The 19381-nt window shown below is 38.1% G+C and overlaps 1 pseudogene; it reads right to left on the bottom strand.

Moving 5' to 3' along the window:
• Positions 1 to 1667: 1667 nt before the first annotated feature.
• Positions 1668 to 18846, bottom strand: LOC114025429 (annotated as a pseudogene).
• Positions 18847 to 19381: the final 535 nt, after the last annotated feature.

Genomic DNA, 19381 nt, shown 5'->3' with positions numbered 1-19381 from the left:
AGTTTTCATTTTGGGATCTCTTTCAGGAGGTGATTGGTGGATTTTTTCAACATCTATTTTGTCCTCTGGATCTAGATATTGGGACAGTTTCCCTTGATAATTTCTTGAAATATGATGTCTAGGTATCTATTTTGATCACTGCTTTCTGGTAGTTCAGCAATTATTAAATTGTCTCTCCTTTATGTATTTTCTAGATCAGTTGTTTTTCCAATGCTTTCTTCTGTTTTGTCATTCTTTTGACTTTGCTTTATTGTTTCTTGATACCTCATAGAGTCATTAGCTTCTACATGACCAAAACTAATTTTTGAGGAATTATTTAATTTTTTTATTTAATTTATTATTTTTTGTGAATCAGGGTAAGTGACTTGCCCACAGTCATAGAGCTAAGTAAGTGTCAAGTGCCTGGTGGAATTATTTTCTTCAGTGAACTTTTGTATCTGTTTTTTTGACTTGATCAATTCTGCTTTATAAGGTAACATTTTCAACAGTATTTTTGCGCCTTTTTAAAATCAAGTTTTTCATTCTGTTTTCATAATTTTCTTGCATCATTGTCATTTCATAACCCAATTTTTCCTTTACCATTCTTCTTTTTTCTTTAACTCTTCCGGGAATTCTTGTTAGCCTTGGATCCAAATAGCACTTTTCTTTGAGGCTTTGCTTATAGCTGTTTCACATTGCTGTTTTCTTATGAGTTTAATGTCTTAGTCTTCTCTGCCACTAGAATAGCTTTTTATGGTGAAGTTCATTTTTTGTTGTTTGCTCACTTTCCTAGTTTATTTCTTGACTTCGAACTTTATGTTAAAGTGGAGCTCTGTTCACCTGAGGGTGTGGAGGCATTGTGCCAAGCTTTGGGCTTTTTCCTGCTGATATTTTCAGAGCTAGTTCCTGGGGGCTGCAAGTTTTTGGTGCTTTCAAGGTGGTGTTATCCTGGAAGAAGGGTGATCACTGTTCTCCTGGTCTGTGCTCTTGTCTTTTTCTTTTTTTTTTTTCTTTCCAAATCTACGAATTTTATTTTTTTTGTTGTTGTTACTCATTTGATTCTTTTTTTAGGATAATTTTTATTTTTTTTTTGTTTTCAACATTTACTTCCACAAGATTTTGAGTTCAAAATTTTCACCCCATTTTGCCCCTCCCCCCACCCCAAGATGGCATGCATTCTGAATACCCCTTTCCCTAGTCTGCCTTCCCTTCTATCTCTCCCCCCCTTTTTCTTATCCCCTTCTCCTTCAATTTTCCTGTAGGGCAGGATGGATTTCTGTACCCCATTTCTTGTATTTCTTATTTCCCAGTTGCATATGAAAACATTTTTTTAAACATGTGTTTTTAAAACTTTGGGTTCCAAATTTTCTCCCTTCCTCCCTCCCCACCAACCCTCACTGATAAGGCAAGCAACTAAATATAGGTTATATATGTTGTGCTCTTGTCTTTACCCAGGAAGGGCCCCTGTTCCCCCATAGCCACACTTACTAGTGCTCCTCTTGACCCTGGAACTGTGACCAGGGTCCCTGCTCCCTTATTGCCTCTTCACTTATTACAAGTACTTCTCTCCATCCTGGAAATGCAACCTAGAACTGCTTATGGGCAATACAGTTGCCAGTAAGCATCAGCTGCACCCAGTGCTAGCAAACGGTCCCCTATAATCTCTTTCTGAACAGTTGCCTGATCCATTACCACCTCTTCACTGAGAGTTCCTGAAACTGCTGCTGCTGCTGCTGCTGCTGCTGCTGTTGCAGCCACCTCCAAAGCCCATTGCTGGTGCTCCTGCCATGCTCCAAGCCTACACCTACCCTGGTGTTATAGACCACCTAAGTTGTCTTAGGTTGGATAAATGTCTCCCTATAAACTTCTGTTGTCTCTGCCATGCCAAAATTTTATTTGAGGTGTTATTTTTGAGTTGTTTGGAGGGGAATGTTGGGAGGGTTCAGCTGGTCCCAGACTATATTCCACCATCTTGGCTCCAGGGTCAGGAAACTTTAACTAAGCATAAAAACAAAGTGACTTAGCTTTTAACCTCCGTGGATTCCAGAGGAAGCAATGATCTTAAAGAGTCTAAAGTCTGACTGATAGATATGGTCAATGTCTATTAATTAGCTTAAAATTCTTTAAAGATGAACAAATTAATAGATTGTGCCTATGTTGATGCTTCAGTTCTCAACTTGGCAGTTTGTTATTTTAACTGTCCTCTTCAGAGGCTTTCAGCAGTCATAAAAGGTGATAAATAATCTGCTTAATTGATACAGCTACAAAAAAAGAGGAAAAATAGATAGAAAACCAAAGTTTTCACTCAAAAAATGGCCAGTGAAAATGAAATGTCAAAGTCATTGAACAGATAAATAATGTCTGAACAAACTAAATTCATTTGCCCAAGGTCACAACATAGAGCACTGATATAGGCAAGCTGAGGTAGTGGTACGGCAGTGCAAAAACTGATCATGGTATGAGCCAGCTCCATTCAAGTTGAGTTGCACCAACAGTTTAAATCATTTCAATTTTTTTCTAAGTGAGTATCCTTACTCTTAGAGACTCTTCTCCCTCCTCTCCCTGTTACATCTTGTTTTATATTTTTCTTCAAACTATTCCTTCACAGTGATTCTCCTTCCTTTCCCTATACTGTTCTATTCTTAAGCCTTCTTCTCAAATTCATTTGCTTTTTCCTTCTTTCCAAGACTATTCTCATGGTTTGTTATTCTATCCAATCCTATCTCTCTTTTAAGGCCCCAATCAAATTCTCCTTCCTCTAGAAGTCTCTCTCAAAGACTCAGCTTATTTTCTCTGAACTCCTATTGCCCAATTGAATCTCCTTTTTTGCATTTAATCATAAACTGCCTATTATTATATTAAATCAACTAATCAGTAAGCATTTATTAAGTGCCTACTATGTGCAGGGCATATAGGTTTATCAAAATCCATGGAAAATAATAAATACAATTTGGAGGGGAAGATCTTAGTAGCTAGGGGACAATGGAAAAGACCTTATGCAAAAGACAGAATTTAATCTGAGCTAGGAAGCAAACCAAATAGTATAAGGTGTGGAAATGAGAAGGCATGGAATACAGCTTCTGCAAAGGCATAGATCAAAGACATGAAGTATAATTTGTAAGGGACAGCAAGAAAGCCAGTTTGACTAAAACAGTGAGTAAAAGGGAGTAATGCCTAAAGAAAGGAGAGGGTGAAGATTGTAAAAGGCTTTAAATGCAAAAGAAAATAAAAAATTTGTATTTGACCGTAGAAGAAATCAGGAGGCACTAGAGTTTGTTGAGTAAATGATTAATGTGGTCAGATCAATGTTCTATAGGGATAAGAGAAGAAAGAGACCTAAATCAGGAAAGCCAATTATGAGGGTATTGCAATAATCCAGATGAGAGGTGATAAGGGTGTGAACTAGTCTGGTGGCTATGTGAGTAACAAGAAATGGAGACATGTGAGATACTGGATGGGACTCAACTAGATCTGTCAACTGATTATATATGTGGGATGAGGGGAGTGAGGAGCCCAGGTTAACTCTGAGGTTGTGAAACTGGATTCCTGGAATAATTCTGGTACCCTTGACAGGTGAGTTTTAGGGGAAAGATAATGAGTGTTGTTTTTGACATGTTGAGTTTGAGATGAATATGGGACATCTTGTCTGAAATGTCCAGTAGACTATTAGTGATTTGGGATTAGAATCCAGAAGAGAAACTAGGGTTGGATATACAGATATGGTAGGTATGGGTAGAGATATAGGTATGGCTATATAGGTATTTGTGTAGACATGATAATTAAGCCCTTGCTAGTAAGCGCACCAAGAGAAAATCTAAAGAATAGGGAAGAAAGCCCAAGACAGATCGTTTGGGTATACCCAGAGTTAAGGGATATGATTTGGATGATGAGCCAGCAAAGGATATTGAGAAGGAATGGCTAAAGAAATAGGCAGAAAATCAAAAGGGAGCATTGTCACTAAAACCCAAAGAGCAAAGAGTATCCAGGAGGGTGGTCTGTTGTGTAAATGATACCGAAAAGTCAAGAAGAATGAGGTTTGTGAAAAGACTGTCATATTTGACATTTAAGAGCTCATTTATAACTTTGGAGAAAACAGTTCAGTTGAGTGATGAGGTCAGAAGCCAAATTGCAAAGGTTGAGAAGTCAATGAGAGGAGTGGAAGTGGAGAAAATGAGAATATACAGCTGTTTCCAGGAATTTGGTTGTGAAAGAAAGGTTAGATATAAAAATACAGCTTTAGGGAATGGTAGGGTTATATGGGTGTGGGTTTTTTAAGAATGAAGAATACCTGGGTGTGCTTCTAGACACCAGAGAATGAACAAGTCGAAAGGGAAAGATTGAAGATTAGAGAGTGGGGATCATTATGGGGGTGAAGAAACTATGAAGAATGAGATTAAGAGTACTCTTTGAGCCTCAGTTATTTCATCTATAAAAAATAGAGCCAATTGCACTTGCTTCTCAGAACTGTTGTGAGGCCAAAATGAGAAAATGTTATTAAAAGTGCTTTTCAGACTTAAAGAAATAAATAAAAATAAATACACATAGAGTACACAGAGAGGGATTGGTCTTGGCAAGGAAATGGACCACCTCTTCATCAGAGACTGGAATAAATGAGAAAATGAGGGGTTGATGTCAAGGGATTTGGAGAAGAGGAGAACAGGAAGTTTACAAACAATGGTCTTTTTTCAATAAATCAAAAATCATTTATTAAATGCCTACTATGTGACAGGCGCTGTGCTAGGCACTGTAGATACAAATAAGAATGATACAATTGTTATTCTCAAGGAACTCATCTGTTAACAGGAAGGATAACAAGTACGTAGATAAATACATGCAAAACATATATAAAGGGAACACATACAAATACATGAATATAAATTTCTCTATAAAGCTTGAGGCAAAGTTCTCAGCTGAGAGTGTGAGGAAAGAGGCTGGTATAGGTGGCTTGAAGAGAGAAGAGAAGGTTTGGAACTATTGTGGGCAGTATGATAAAGAATCTATTAAGGGAAGAATAAAATAATTTCCTTGCTTCAGTTAGGGTCCAGTTTAGACTAGAAAACTTAAATTTGTAGTGGATTCAGCACAGTTGTATGACTTTCTCTTAATTCCATTCTGCAACACATGAGTAAGAGAGGCACGTGGTGTTTGGTGAGGAATAAATGCTTATCAGAAAAGTGATCAAGGGTTTGAAGAGTAACAGACAGAGTAGGAGTACGTTGTTTAACTAGAAGGAAAAGACTGGGAAGGGAGGAAACTTGAGCCAGGGCAGGGTGAGCATGGAGGCATTAAAGACTACAAGTCAAGTCACAGGTGCCAATCAACAGGTATTAACTAAGATGCAAGCAGTTAGGGTAAGTACAGAGTACAAAGAAAGGCAAAAAAAAAAGCGCAAAACAAAACAAAAAAAAAACAGTTTCTGCTTTCAAAGAGCTCACTTTCTGATGTGGGAAATAGCATGTGAATAATTTTTCATTGTTCATTCATGTCCTACTCTTCCTGACCTTGGGAGCCATACTGTTCATAAAGTTTTTTTGGTAATGTTACTGGAATGATTTGCCATTTCCTTCACCAGTGGTTTCAGGCAAACAGAGGTTAAGTGACTTGCTTAGGGTCGTACAGCTAGTAAGTGTCTGAGGCTGAATTTGAACTCAGATTTTTCTAACTCCAGGCCCAGCACTCTATCTACTCTATCCAGCCATCTAGCTGTCTCCGTGTGAATGAATAACTAGATACATACAAAGCATATACAGTGCAGATAGAAGATAATTTCAGGAGGTCAGCATAAGCTGGAGGGCCAAGGAAAGGCCTCCTGCAGAACGCCTCTTTCACATTTTATCTGAATCATTTTGGAATCCAGGGAAGCTAATAGAGAGAGGTGAGGAAAGAGAGCATTCCAGACATGGAGGACAGGAAAGAAATTAGGAAGCTGGCATATAATGTGCAAGGAACTGAAAGTAGAAAAGTAAGTATAGATTGTAGTATATATATGGAAGGGACTAAAGTTTAAGAAGACTGGAAAAGTAGGAAGAGACCAGATGGTGAAGAGTCACAAATGTCAAACACAGAATTTCATATATGATTCTGGAGGTAAAAGGGAACCACAGTAACTTATGAAGGTGTGTGCGTGTCTGTGTGTGTGTGTGTGTGTGTGTGTGAGAGGTGGGGGAGAAGGTGCTCAGTTCTTTTTAGAAACATCACTTTGATATCCTAGTACAGGATGTATTGGAGAGATGGGGAGAAACCTGAGGCAGGGACATCAAAATTAGAAGACTATTGCAATAATCCAGGTGATAGGTACTGAATAGAGGGTATTGCTTATGTGAATGGAAAGAAGTCAAAATGTACAAATAATGCAAAAGTTAGAATGAACAAAATTTGACAACTGATTGCATATGTGATCAATTTTTGTTTGTTTTATCTTTTTCCCTCAGGTCATCTGTAAAATGATAAAATTGGACTAGATGATCTCTAGATTTCTTCTAGCATAGGAACATACTCCTCTTTCACGGTTGTTGTCAACCACTACACTCCTCTTCTGAGTAAGAGTAAGGAATTTTCAGACCAGGATGACTGGGCAGATAATGATATGCTGGGCAATAATAGGAGATTTCAAACAAGGAGTAGGTTTTGGTGAGAAGAGATTGAATTCTGTTTTGGACATGTTGAACTTGAGCTGTCTATGGAATATCCAGTTTGAAATGTTCAATAGATAGTTGGTGAAGCAGGATTGGTGCTAAGGAGAAAGATGAAGACTAGATACATAAATCTAGGAGCCATCTGCATAGAAGTTCTTAGTTGAACCAATGGGAACTGATGAAATCAACAAGGATGATAATATGGAAAGTGAATAACTCGGAAGAGAGCATTGAGATACACCAACATAATGAATATGACAAGGATGAATCTATGGCAAAGAAAACTTACCCGGTGGGGTCAGACAAGTAGGAGGAGAATCAAGAAAAAATGTTGTCATGAACAACTGGAGTGGATAGAGTAAACATGAGGTGGAGTGATCACCAGCAGTAGACGCTGCAGAGAGTTCAAGAAGGATGAGAAATGAGAAAGGTCTATTAAAATTAGTAATTAAGTTATCACTGGTAATTTGAAGAGGGCAGTTTCAGTTGAATGATGAGTTGGAGGCCAGTTTGCCAAGGGTTTAGGAGAGAGAAAGAGAGAGAGAGAGAGAGAGAGAGAGAGAGAGAGAGAGAGAGAGAGAAAGGGAGAGAGAGAAGTGGAGGCATTGAGTGTGGACAGGCTGTGTTTATCTAACTGAAAAGGGAAAGAGAGATATAGGATGATATAGGCATGTAGGAATGGTAGGATAAAGTGATCCTGGTTTGTTTGTTTTTTTTTGTTTGTTTTTTAATTTTAATTTTTTTTTTTTTTTACAGATGAAGATATAGGCAAGTTTTGATATGGTGCTAATCAACTTAGCAATTTGATTCTTCTATGCTGTGATCCTGTAATCAATTTTTGTTTGTTTTATCTTTTTCCCTCAGATCATCATCTTTTAAAATGATAAAATTGGACTAGATGATCTCTAAGGTTTATTCTAGCTCCAAACCACAGCATAGGAACATATTCCTCTTTTCACAGTTGTTGTCAACCACTACACTCCTCTTTGGAGAAGAGACAAGTTTCACCGTTAGTCCCCCGGATCACTGCATTGATAAGAGTTCTAGTGTTCAAATTTCAAAGCAACATATACACTTTTTAACAAAAGATTTCAATGCTGTTCACATTAAAAAAATGCATCAATATATTCCAAACTCTTGCCCAATATAGGAATTCCTCATACATGCACAATATCCCTGATAGATGGTCATCCAGTCTCTGCTTCAACATTTTCACAATTCCACTTTATTTAAGCAAGAAGTGCTTATTAAGCATTGCTATGTGCCAGTCACAGCACTAAATGTTGGGATACAAAGAAAGGCAAATCAGTCCCTGCCATCAAGAAGTTCATTTTTTTTTAGGTCATATAATAGGTGTAGTCATGCAAAACATTTTCAGAACAGTCATATTGTGAAAGAAAACATAGACTAACCCCCCTCCAAAAAAAAAAAAAACAAAAAACAAAAAACAAAAGCTCAAAAAAATGAAAAAAAAGTATGCTTCAATCTGTATTCAGATACCATCAGTTTTTTCTGTGGGGATAGAAAGCATTTTTAATCATAAGTGCTTCAGAGTTGTCTTGGATCGTTGTATTGCTGAGAATAGCTAAGTCATTCATAGATGATCATCTTACAATATTGCTGGTACTTTGTACACATACATTTCACTTTGCATCAGCTCATGTAAGTCTTTCCAGGTTTTTCTGATAGCATTCTGCTTATCATTTCTTGTAGCACAATAGTATTCCATCACAATCACATACCACAGTTTATTCAGCCATTCCCCAATAGATGGGCATTCCTTCAATTTTTAATTCTTTGCCATCAGAAGAGAGTTGATATAAATACTTTTGTTTATATAGGTCATTTTCCTTTTTGTTTTTTATCTTTCTGGGGATACAGACCTAGTAGTGGTATTGCTAGGTGTCAAAGGGTATGCATGATTTTATAGCCCTTTGGGCATAGTTCAAAATTGCTATAAAGAAAGATTGAATCAGTTCACAACTCCACCAACAGTGCATTAATGCCTCCTTTTACCCACATCCCCTCCAACATTTCACATTTTCCTTTTCTGTACCATTAACCAATCAAATATATATGAAGCAGTTCCTCAGAATTATTTCAATTTGCATTTCTTCAAACAATAGTGAATTATAGCATTTTTTCATGTGGCTATAGATAGCTTTGATTACTTCATCTGAAAACTATTTGTATCTTTTGATCATTTATCAATTGGGGAATGGCTCTTATTCTTATAAATTTGACTCAGTTCACTATACATTTGAGAAATGAGGCCTTTATCAGAGAAATTGCTTCAAAATTTTGTCCCCAGTACTATTGATAACTGTATTTCCCTCCATCCTATCTCCACCCCATTTATTCTATTCTCTCTGTCCTTTCACCCTGTCTCTCCTCAAAAGTGTTTTGCTTCTGACTACCCCTCCCCCAATCTGCCCTCCCTTCTATCACCACCCCTACTTCTCTTGTCCCCTTCCCGTTCTACTTTCCTGCAGAGTACAATAGATTTCTATACCCAATTGAGTGTGTACATTATTCCCTCTTTGAGCCAATTTTGATGAGAGAAAAGTTTACTCACTCCCCCCCTACATTCCCTCCTCTTCTTCTCCACAGAGAAAGCTTTTTCTTGTCTCTTTTATGTGAAAGAATTTACCCCATTCTACCTCTCCCTTTCTGTTTCTCCCAGTGTATTCCTCTTACCCCTTACTTTTATTTTTTTAGACATCATCCTTTCATATTCAACTCACAATTGTACCCTCTGTCTATCTCTTCTCCTTCTAACTATCTTAATAATGAGAAAGATCTTATGAGTTACAAATATCATCTTCCCTTGTAGGAATGTAAACAGTTTAACCTTAAATCCCTTATGATTTCCCTCTTCTGCTTACCTTTTTATGCTTCCTTTGAGTCTTGCATTTGAAAGTCAAATTTTCTATTCAGCTCTGCCCTTTTCATTGAGAATACTTGAAAGTGGGGGGGGGGGGTGGAGCCAAGATGGCAGAGTGAAAGCAGTGACTTGCTTGAGCTCTCCCCCAAACCCCTCCAAATACTATAAAAATGACTCTAAACAAATTCTAAAGCAGCAGAACCCACAAAAAGACAGAGTGAAACAAATTTCCAGCCCAAGACAACCTGGATGGTTGATCAGAAAGGCATATTGCGCCGGGCTGGGAGAGGAGTGCAGTTTGGCGTGGGCACAAAGGCTGCAGCAAACTTGGAGCAGGCCTCAGAGGGCTGAATAGTGGGCAGCCATGGTGGTCTCCAGATTTCTCAACCCATGACCAAAGACAACTTAGAAGGTCGGTAGGAAAAGTCTGTTTCTGCAGTTCTGAGAGAGGATGGTGGGGTTCTAGCTGCATTCTCTGGGGCAGTGGCTGCCTCCCGAGCTTCCAGCCCACTGACTGAGGGGGAATCGAGTGGCTGGTCAGAGGGGGATTGCAGGGATCTCTTTGCCAGTGCTGAGGCAGGAATCTCTTCCTTTGCCCATGCTTGGATCTGGGTCACAGTTCTGAGGGGTGGTCCTGGGACAAGGAGGAGTGCTAGCGTGGTGGAGCTTGCAGTGACTGTGGAGAGGAAACCCTCCTCACAGTTCCAAGACAGAAAAGAGTGCTCATAGACCAGAGCACAGGTCAGGAAAGGAGTAAACACCTCATCCTTGATCATGCCACCTTGGAAGAACTGAAAATTTATAGGTCCCTAGAATTATCTCTGGAAACAGCTGCACAAAAACCCTGAAGCTTGCGACAGTACATTCTCCACACTGGAAACAGACTCCTACCTTAACAAAGTTTATAACTCAAGTAATTGGCTGAGATCATGAGCAAGCAGTGCAAAGAGAGTCAGAATATATTATCTTACTTTGATGACAAAGAAGATCAAAACATACAACCAGAAGAAGACAACAAAGCCAAAGCTCCTACATTCAAAGCCTCCAAGAAAAATATGAATTGGTCCCAGGCCATGGAAGAGCTCAAAAAGGATTTTGAGAAGCAAGTAAGAGAAGGAGAGGAAAAACTGAGAGTGATGCTAAAGGAGACCCCCCCCCAAAATACTGAGGAAAATAACACCTTAAAAAATAGCCTAACCCAAATGGCAAAAGAGGTCCAAAAAGCCAATGAGGAGAAGAATGCCCTAAAAAGCAAAATTAGCCAAATGGAAAAGGAAGTCCAAAAGCTTACTGAAGAAAATACTTCCTTAAAAATTAGAATGGAGAAATTGGAAGCTAGTGACAATTTGAGAAATCAAGGCACTGTAACACTAATCCAAAGGAATGAAAAAATAGAAGATAATGTGAAATATCTCATTGGAAAAACAACTGACCTGGAAAATAGATAAAGGAGAGAGAACTTAAAAATTATTGGACTATCTGAAAGCCATGATCAAAAAAAGAGCCTAGACATCATCTTTCAAGAAATTATCAAGGAAAACTGCTCTGATATTTTAGAACCAGAGGGCAAAATAGAAATTGAAAGAATCCATCAATCACCTCCTTAAAGAGATCCAGGTCAAGGAGAAGATATTGCAAGTAGTCAGAAGGAAACAATTCAAGTATTGTGGAAACACAATCAGGATAACACAAGATTTAGCATCTTCTACATTAAGGGTCTAGAGGACATGGAGTATGATATTTCGGAGGGCAAAGGAGTTAGGACTACAACCTAGAATCACCTACCCAGCAAAACTGAGTATAATCCTTCAGCGCAAAAAATGGTCATTCAATGAAATGGGGGACTTTCAAGCATTCCTGTGGAAAAGACCAGAGCTGAATAGAAAATTTGACCTTCAAGTGAAGACTCAAGTGAAACAGGAAAGAGGTAAACAGGAAAGAGAAATCATAAGAGACTTATTAAGGTTGAACTGTTTACATTCCTGCAGGGAAAGATGATATTTGTAACTCATGAGTCCTTTGTCCTTATTAGGGTAGTGGGAGGGAAAAAATTATATGTATGTATAGATAGATAGAGGGCACAGGGTGATTTGAAGATGAAGGGGTTATAACTGGAAAATAAAATTAAGGGGTGAAAGAGGATTATACTGGGAGAAGGACAAAGGGAGAAGTAGAATGAGGTAAAATATCTCACATGAAACAGACAAGAAAAGGCTTTTACAGTGGAGGGGAAATGGAGGAAGGTGAGAGGGAATGAGTGAATCTTATTCTCAAAGGATTTGGCTTAAGGAAGGAATAACATACACAATGGGGTATGGAAATCTATTTTACCCTACAGGAAAATAAGGGGGGAAGGGGACAAGAGAGCAGGGGGTTGATAGAGGGGAGGGCAGATTGAGGGAGGGGATAATCAAAAGCAAACACTTCTGAGGAGGGACAGGGTCAAAAGAGATAATAGAATAAATGGGTTGTAGGATAGGATGAAGGGAAATATACTTAGTTTTTCACAACAGGACTACTATGGAAGTGTTTTGCATGAGTACACATTTATAACCTGTATCAAGATGCTTGCCTTTTCAATGAGGGTGGGTGGGGAGGGAGGAAGGGAGAAAATTTGTAATCCAAAGTTTTAAAAACACATGTTAAAAATTAAAAAAAAAAATAAAAAAAAAGAATGCTTTGAAGTTCTCTATTTCATTGAATGTCCATTTTTTTCCCCTGAAGGATAACACTCAATTTTGCTGGGTAGGTGATTCTTGGTTGTAATCCTAACTCCTTTTCCCTCTGGAATATCATATTCAAAGCCCACTAATTCTTTAATGTAGAAGCTGCTGAATCTTGTGTTATCTTGATTGTGTTTCCACAATACTTGAATTGTTTCTTTCTGGCTACTTCCAAAATTTTTTCCTTGACCTGGGAGCGCTGGAATTTGGCTACAATATTCCTAGGAGTTTTCATTTTGGGATCTCTTTCAGGAGGTGATCAGTGGATTCTTTCAATTTCTATTTTACCTTCGGGTTCTAGAGTATCTGAGCAGTTTTCCTTAACAATTTCTTGAAAGATGGTATCTTGGCTCTTTTTTTATCATAGCTTTCAGGTAGTCCAATAATTTTTCAATTATCTCTCCTGGATCTGTTTTCCAGGTCAGTTTTTTTTTTTTTTCCAGTGAGATAGTCCACATTGTCTTCTATTTTTTCATTCTTTTCACTGTTTTTTTTTTTTTCTTGAATTCTCATAAAGTCATTAGCTTCCATTTGATCCATTCTAATTTTTAAGGAATTATTTTCTTCAGTGAATTTCTGGACCTCCTTTTCTATTTGGCCAATTCTGCTTTTTAAGGCATTCATTCTTCTACTCAATGGCTTTTATGACCTCTTTTACCATTTGGCTAGTCTGTTTTTTAAAGTGTTATTTTCTTCAGTATTTTTTTGTGTGTCTCCTTTACCAAGCTGTTGAGTCATTTTTCATGATTTTCTTCCATCATTCCATTTCTCTTCCCAATTTTTCCTCTACCTCTCTTACTTGATTTTCAAAATCTTTTTTGCACTTTTCCATGGCCTGAGACCAATTCATATTTTTCTAGGAGGTTTTGGATGTAGGAGCTTTGATGTTGTTATCTTCTGAGTGTGTGTTTTAGTCATCCTCGTCACCATAGTAACTTTCTATGGTCAGAATTTTTTCTGTTGTTTGCTCATTTCCCCACCCCATTTTTGACTTTTAACTCTTTGTTAAAGTAGAGCTCTGCTTTCAGGGTGGGGTGCACACCGTTCCAAGCTTCATGGGTTTTGTACAGCTGTTTTCAGAGATATTTCTAGGGACTTGTAAGTTTTCAGTTCTTCCAAGGTGCTATGATCTAAGGAGAGATGTTTACTACTCTCCTTGCCTGTACTCTGTTCTGTGAGCAACCACAAGCACTCTTTCCTGCTCTGGAATTATGACAAGGTTCCCTCCTTCACTGTGAGCACAAGCTCTGGTGTGCTAGTACTCCTCCTTGCCTTGGGGTTGCCCCCAAGGACTGCAACTGAGATATGAGTACTGGTAAAGTAATAGAGTCCTGCCTCAGTGCTAGCAAAAAGATCCCTGTGATCTCTTTCTGACCAGTTGTTTGACCCACTTATCTTCTGTGAGCTGAAAGCTCTGAAAGCAGCTGCTGCCACTGCTGATTCAGTGGCTCCCAAGGTGGGTTCCTGGTTTGCTGGAGCCTGGCTGTACTGGCCCAGCTTACTTCATTCTCACACTGGTGTGATAGACCTTTCCTTTTAAGGAAAGCTTTTAAGTTGTCTTGGGATGGAAAATTGTTTCATTCTGTCTTTTTGTGGGTTCTTGCTACTCTAGAATTTATATAGAGACATTACTTAAAGGTATTTGGAGGGCTTGGGCGGGGGAGAGTGAGTCCCTGCCTTTACTCCACTATGTTGGCTCCACCTTCAAAAGGCGTATTTCAGGAGTTCACATTTTATGAAACATTTTTGATTTTTCTTATCATCTAAGGGAGATTTTCCCTATATTAAGTTAAAATATGCTTCTCTGTAACTCCTAGAGTTAATTCTCTTCTTGAGCTAAGAATAAAACAAAACAACCCCCCCCCAAAAAAAAAACCCTTTCTTTCATATATGACAGTCTTTCAAATATTTGGAAATAGCTACAGTTCACTTATATCTTCCTTTCTCCAGATAAAAATACTCAACCCCTTCAGCTGTGATAGAGATAATCAAACTTATCATCCTTGTTTCTTTCCTCTGTGAACTTGAATTTATCAGTCTCTCATAAAATATAACACCAAAACCAGAAATGGTTGACAAGTAATTAAGCTCCAAGACGAGTAGATAAGGGAAGGTCCAGGGCCCTCAATAATTTCAAGTTGCCTGCTCTGGGTGACCAAAAAACTAGGGAACTAAAAGAAGTTTTGGAATTGACTACTTAGCTAGTGTCACAAATCTTTGAAAAATCATGGAGAAAAGTAGATTGTCAATAGAACTGGAGATGAGCAAATATTCTCTGATTTTCCTTTTTTAAGAGCAATACAAATTGTAATCCTGTGAGTTTGAATTTAATTCTTGGAAAAGTTATAGTGTCTATTATTAAAGAAATGATTTGTGGGCATTTGAAAAGGAAGTAGAAATGGCTAATGGTCAGTATAAATTAATCAAAAACATTCCTCTTCAAGTTCTGCTTCTGAATCTCTGGACTTTGTCACAATGCCTCAACTGCCTTCTCACCCTAGAAGTTCTTTAATCCCCTATGGCCTTCTCACCTTACATCATCCTTCCATCCCTATGGCCCTCTTATCCTATTGGCAGTTCCTCTTGGAATCTTCATTTTGAGGAAGGGTCCAGGTCAGTCATCCTCTTTTCCCTTCTATCCTCTGCTTCTGACCCCCTTGACTTGGGCAATGTGCTTCTGAATGGGTACTTTCCTCAACCTCCCTTCCACTTCTCTTTTCATCTCCCTTTTATGTATTAATTCCCTTCATTAGTATGAAATCCCTCAAAAGTAAGGATTGTCTTTGTATTTGTATCTCCAGAGCTTAACGTGGTTCTGGAACATAGTAAGCTCTCAATAGATGCTTGTTGACTTGTCTTGATCAAGATCAGGCCATCAGATTGATCTAATTCCCTTTTTTCTGATTGGATTCACTAGAACAGTAGATCATGGGAATACTGTAGAAATAGTTCAACTAGATTTCAGTCAGTTAGCTTTCTAGCAAAGCCTTTCTTGCTATTCTTATGGATGAAATTGAGAATGCAAATTAGCTAGCAATACAATTAGCATGTAAGCTCCTGGAGAACAGGGATCATTTTCACATTTTACTTGCAAGGCCAGCGCAGTGCAATTCTGCTACAAAATAAATGCTAAAATCATGCTTGTTGATTGGCTGATTGTTGATTGATTTGGAACAGGTTGAAGGACCATAGCCAAAGGCTCAAAGGCAGCTTAGAGAAAGGTTTCTGGTTTCTAGTAGAATGCTGGAGTGATCTTTCTGCAGGTCTATGCCCGGGAATATCTTTAATGATAAACTCTGATGAAAGCAAATGCCAAATTTGCAGATGATAGCAGATATTGGAGGGATAGCTAACACCTTGGATGAAAAAAATAGAGTCCCAAAAAATCTTGATGAAATAGCATAATGGACCAAATTTAATTTAATAAAATTAAAAAGGAATAATACACTTCTAAGCTCATCTTTAAAAGATCAGTTTTATAAGTATGTAGTGATGGAAATATGACTGGACAATAGTAAGTATGAAAAAGATCTGGCATTTTAATGAAGACTCAATTTAAGTCAACACTGACGGACAACTGAAACAGTGAATGCTATGCCAGGTTGTTGGAGACATAGATTGTTTAGAATGAGGAAGGGAATAGCTTGCTACACTTTATCCTGATGAGACTACATCTAAAATGTAGTCAAGTTTAGACATCACATTTTAATAAGAATGTAGATAGCTGGAGTGCTTTCAGAAGAGGGTGTGATTAGAGTATAAGTGTCATATCAGGAAAGAGCTGGTGGCGTTACACTTTGAGAAGAGAAGGTATAATACTGTATTGAAGCATCTTAGAGGTTGACAGGGATTGGAGTTTTTGCTTAGTCCAAAAGGACACAATGAGAAGCAATGCAGGGGGATAAATTTGAGCTTGATGTAAGGAAAATTTCTTAATAGAGTTATTACAATATCATAGATTAAGAGCTGGAAGTGACCTTAGAGACCATCAAGTCCAACAGCTTCATTTTATGGATGAGAAAACTGAAATACAGAGATTAAGTGACTTACCCAAGATCATATGGCTAGTAAATATCTGATGCAGGATTTAAACCCAAGTTTTTCTGACTCTAAATCCAATATTCTATCCACTAAATCATGATGCAACTTTGGCATGAGCTGCGTGTAATTAGATAATATATCCAAAATACATTTTTCTTTAAGTTATTATTTACATAATCAGAGTTAAAAATACTCCATATTATCATGATATTTTACTTACAATATCAATTTAAAATATATGCTTCTAAAATTCACACATAGTTCCTTTTTTTTAATTTAACACAACTTTCAAATGTATACATTTTAAAAAAATTAACATTTCAGTTTCTTTAAATTAATCTTCTTAAAAAATCTTCTCATTAGAGTGTTGGGGGACTAGGCACATAGAATTAGGGATATATTGTCAAATCCATTTGCTTTGTTGTTTGAGTTTTGCTTAAATTACTGGGTTCAAAGGGAGGACTTAATGGGGAGATATATTAGTAAATGATTGTGATGTTAAAAAAGGCATAAATTAAAACTTAATCGGAGAAAGATATAATAAAATGAACCTACCTACAATCATTATTAATTAATCACTGACTTAGTCAATAAACATTTTATATTGACACATTTATATCACTTTATTATTATTTTACATGTTATATGTTATATATATTAATATACTATACCATTTCTTATGTTATATTTTATATTATGGTATATAATATATTGACACATTTTAATCACTGAGTTGAAGGATTCTTTGTGTAGTGCTTTGTAAACCTTAAATCACTAATACATTTTAGCTATTAGAAAAAAACACAAGTATTTAGTAAGCATCTACTATATGCTAGGTATTGTGCTAAGAACTTCACAAACTTTATCTCATTTGATCCTCACAACAACCCTGGAAGGTCTGTGCTATTATTATCAGCCTAATTTTACAATAGAGGAAACTGAGGCAGGCAGTGACTTAGCTGGGGTCATGCAGCTAATAGTATCTGAGGCAAGATTTGAACTCAGATCACTTCCTGACTTAAAGCACAGTATTGTATCCACTGTGCCACTTAGCTGCCTCTATTTTTTTTACTTATTTTATATATATGCATATGTTTATATCATGTATGATGTGTAATATAACATAAGTTATATATTACGTGCAATATATTATATATTACATGCAATATAATGTATGCACACGTACACGTATATGTATGTGTGTACATGTGCATATGAAAAGTACACATACACACAACTTTAAGTTAACTCTTCTAGGTAGGGATGCCTTCCCCCTAATACCTGTGGAGGAAAGATTTTGTAATTCATATTTATTTTCATTTTAAAAAAGGAACTTCTATCACTAAAGCACAGATTATAACCTTTTTGATAAACATCCTTGAGCATTTGTGGATTGGTTTGTTTTTCTCATTAACAATTCTTTAAAATGGATCTAGGGTCCAAGATTTAGATCTGGAATGGATCTCAGAAGCCATTTGCTCTAACTCCCTCATTTTCCAGATGGGGAAGTTGAGTCCCAGAGAACTTAAGCAGTTTGCCCAAGGTCACATAGGCAATCAGAGCTGGATTTAAACCAAGGTCACCTGATTCCAGATGCAGTGTGCTTTCAATTGGGTCATGAGTCAACCTTTCACATTTCATGAGTAAAAACAGCTAGAACAAAAAACAAAGGGACTAGAAGACTAAAGGAGAATGCTGCCAAAGCATAGATTGATGATTAAGGATTGATTTGTGTTCATCCAGAGGGTCCCTTCCTTTTGAGAATCAGCATTTCTAGTGCTGGTAATCTTATTTTAAGAACCTTCTAATCTGCCTGCCCTCTAAAGGCTGACATGGGCGCCAGTTTTCCACTATATGCTGCTCGGGATGTTCTCCTTTAGTAGTGGAGTAAAGACTTCGAAATTTAGATAGCTGTTCTTTGCTGATATTGATGGGTGTCATGTAAGACAATCCAAATCACACATTCTGAAAGAGGAGGAGTGGTCAGTGAGCCTGCATAAGTCCAAAAGTCGTGGTTATCAGGAAGGAGACCAGCTGGATTGAAGTGTGTACAGGCAGCAGACATATTTCTTTTTTTAATGGAACCTAATGCATCTATGACTTTCTGTAGCTCAGGGTGAGCGCTTCCCAGCGTCAAGAAAACACCCACCACAGCTAGTCCATCGGGATGGTGCATTGCATCGCAGAATGTCTTGTATTTTGTATTCCATTGAACCAAGTGGAGCTCAGCTGAATACTTCAGTTCATCAACACTGTGCTCAGAGCCTTGATCATCCCTGGAACCCCAGTGAAAACTGAAGTGAGCCAACCTGTATTGCTCAGTGAGAGGTCCTCCGCTTAGCACCGATTTGTCAGTAGAATCATCGAACTCTACATTGAAAGAGTAACCTTTGTTGACAATCCCTCGAGTTGTTGAGGGATCGTAGTTAAAATTCAGAGGCTTCAGGGAACTGTCAAACTTGGTATTCCAGAGCTGAATATCAATAGGGGACTGGTGCCTTCCATTGGCAATAGGAAAAAGCTTGTGCCAGGTATTTGGTCCGTTGTCCTTGCCATACCCCCAAAGAAGAGGCCTTTGCAACATCGTTTGGAAAGCTTTCGGGATCACTAGTTGTTGATTGGGCTGCACTTCTAAACGTGTTCCAATAGCGCTCTCTCTCTCTCTCTCTCTCTCTCTCTCTCTCTCTCTCTCTCTTTCTTTCCTGTCACCTCCAATTCTCAGTGAAGCCCTTGGGGGAGCAGCAAGAGAAGGCTGAAAGCAGAGGAGACTGATTAGACTTGGGAAACCCAAGTCTAGACTTGGGAAAGTGCCAAGGGAGGAGCGGAGGAGGTTGGATACTGAGAGATAACTGGATAGCGATTTCCTAGAGCTGAGCGAGTCAGGACTGGAGGTGAAGGGAGACAAAATAGTTTTCCCTGGACAATCTCTTGCCGCTTGGTCTGGATCAACTTCCTTCTTTGGCCTTCCTCAGTTTAATAGAGTTCTGGACTTCCCTGCGCAGAGCAGCTACATTGCCAGGCTATGAGTAGAAAGAGCAGCGACCAACTCCTCCCCCTTCTTTTAGCATTTCTAAGCCTGGGCAGGTGGCTGATAACAGTGCCTATGTGCGCCAGCCACA

This window comes from Vombatus ursinus, unplaced genomic scaffold (genome assembly GCF_900497805.2).
Source record: "Vombatus ursinus unplaced genomic scaffold, bare-nosed wombat genome assembly UNPS02014830.1, whole genome shotgun sequence".
In the NCBI taxonomy this organism is placed as follows: domain Eukaryota; kingdom Metazoa; phylum Chordata; class Mammalia; order Diprotodontia; family Vombatidae; genus Vombatus; species Vombatus ursinus.
The sequence above is the reverse complement of the archived record's forward strand: the minus strand, read 5'-3'. Positions and strand labels throughout refer to the sequence as shown.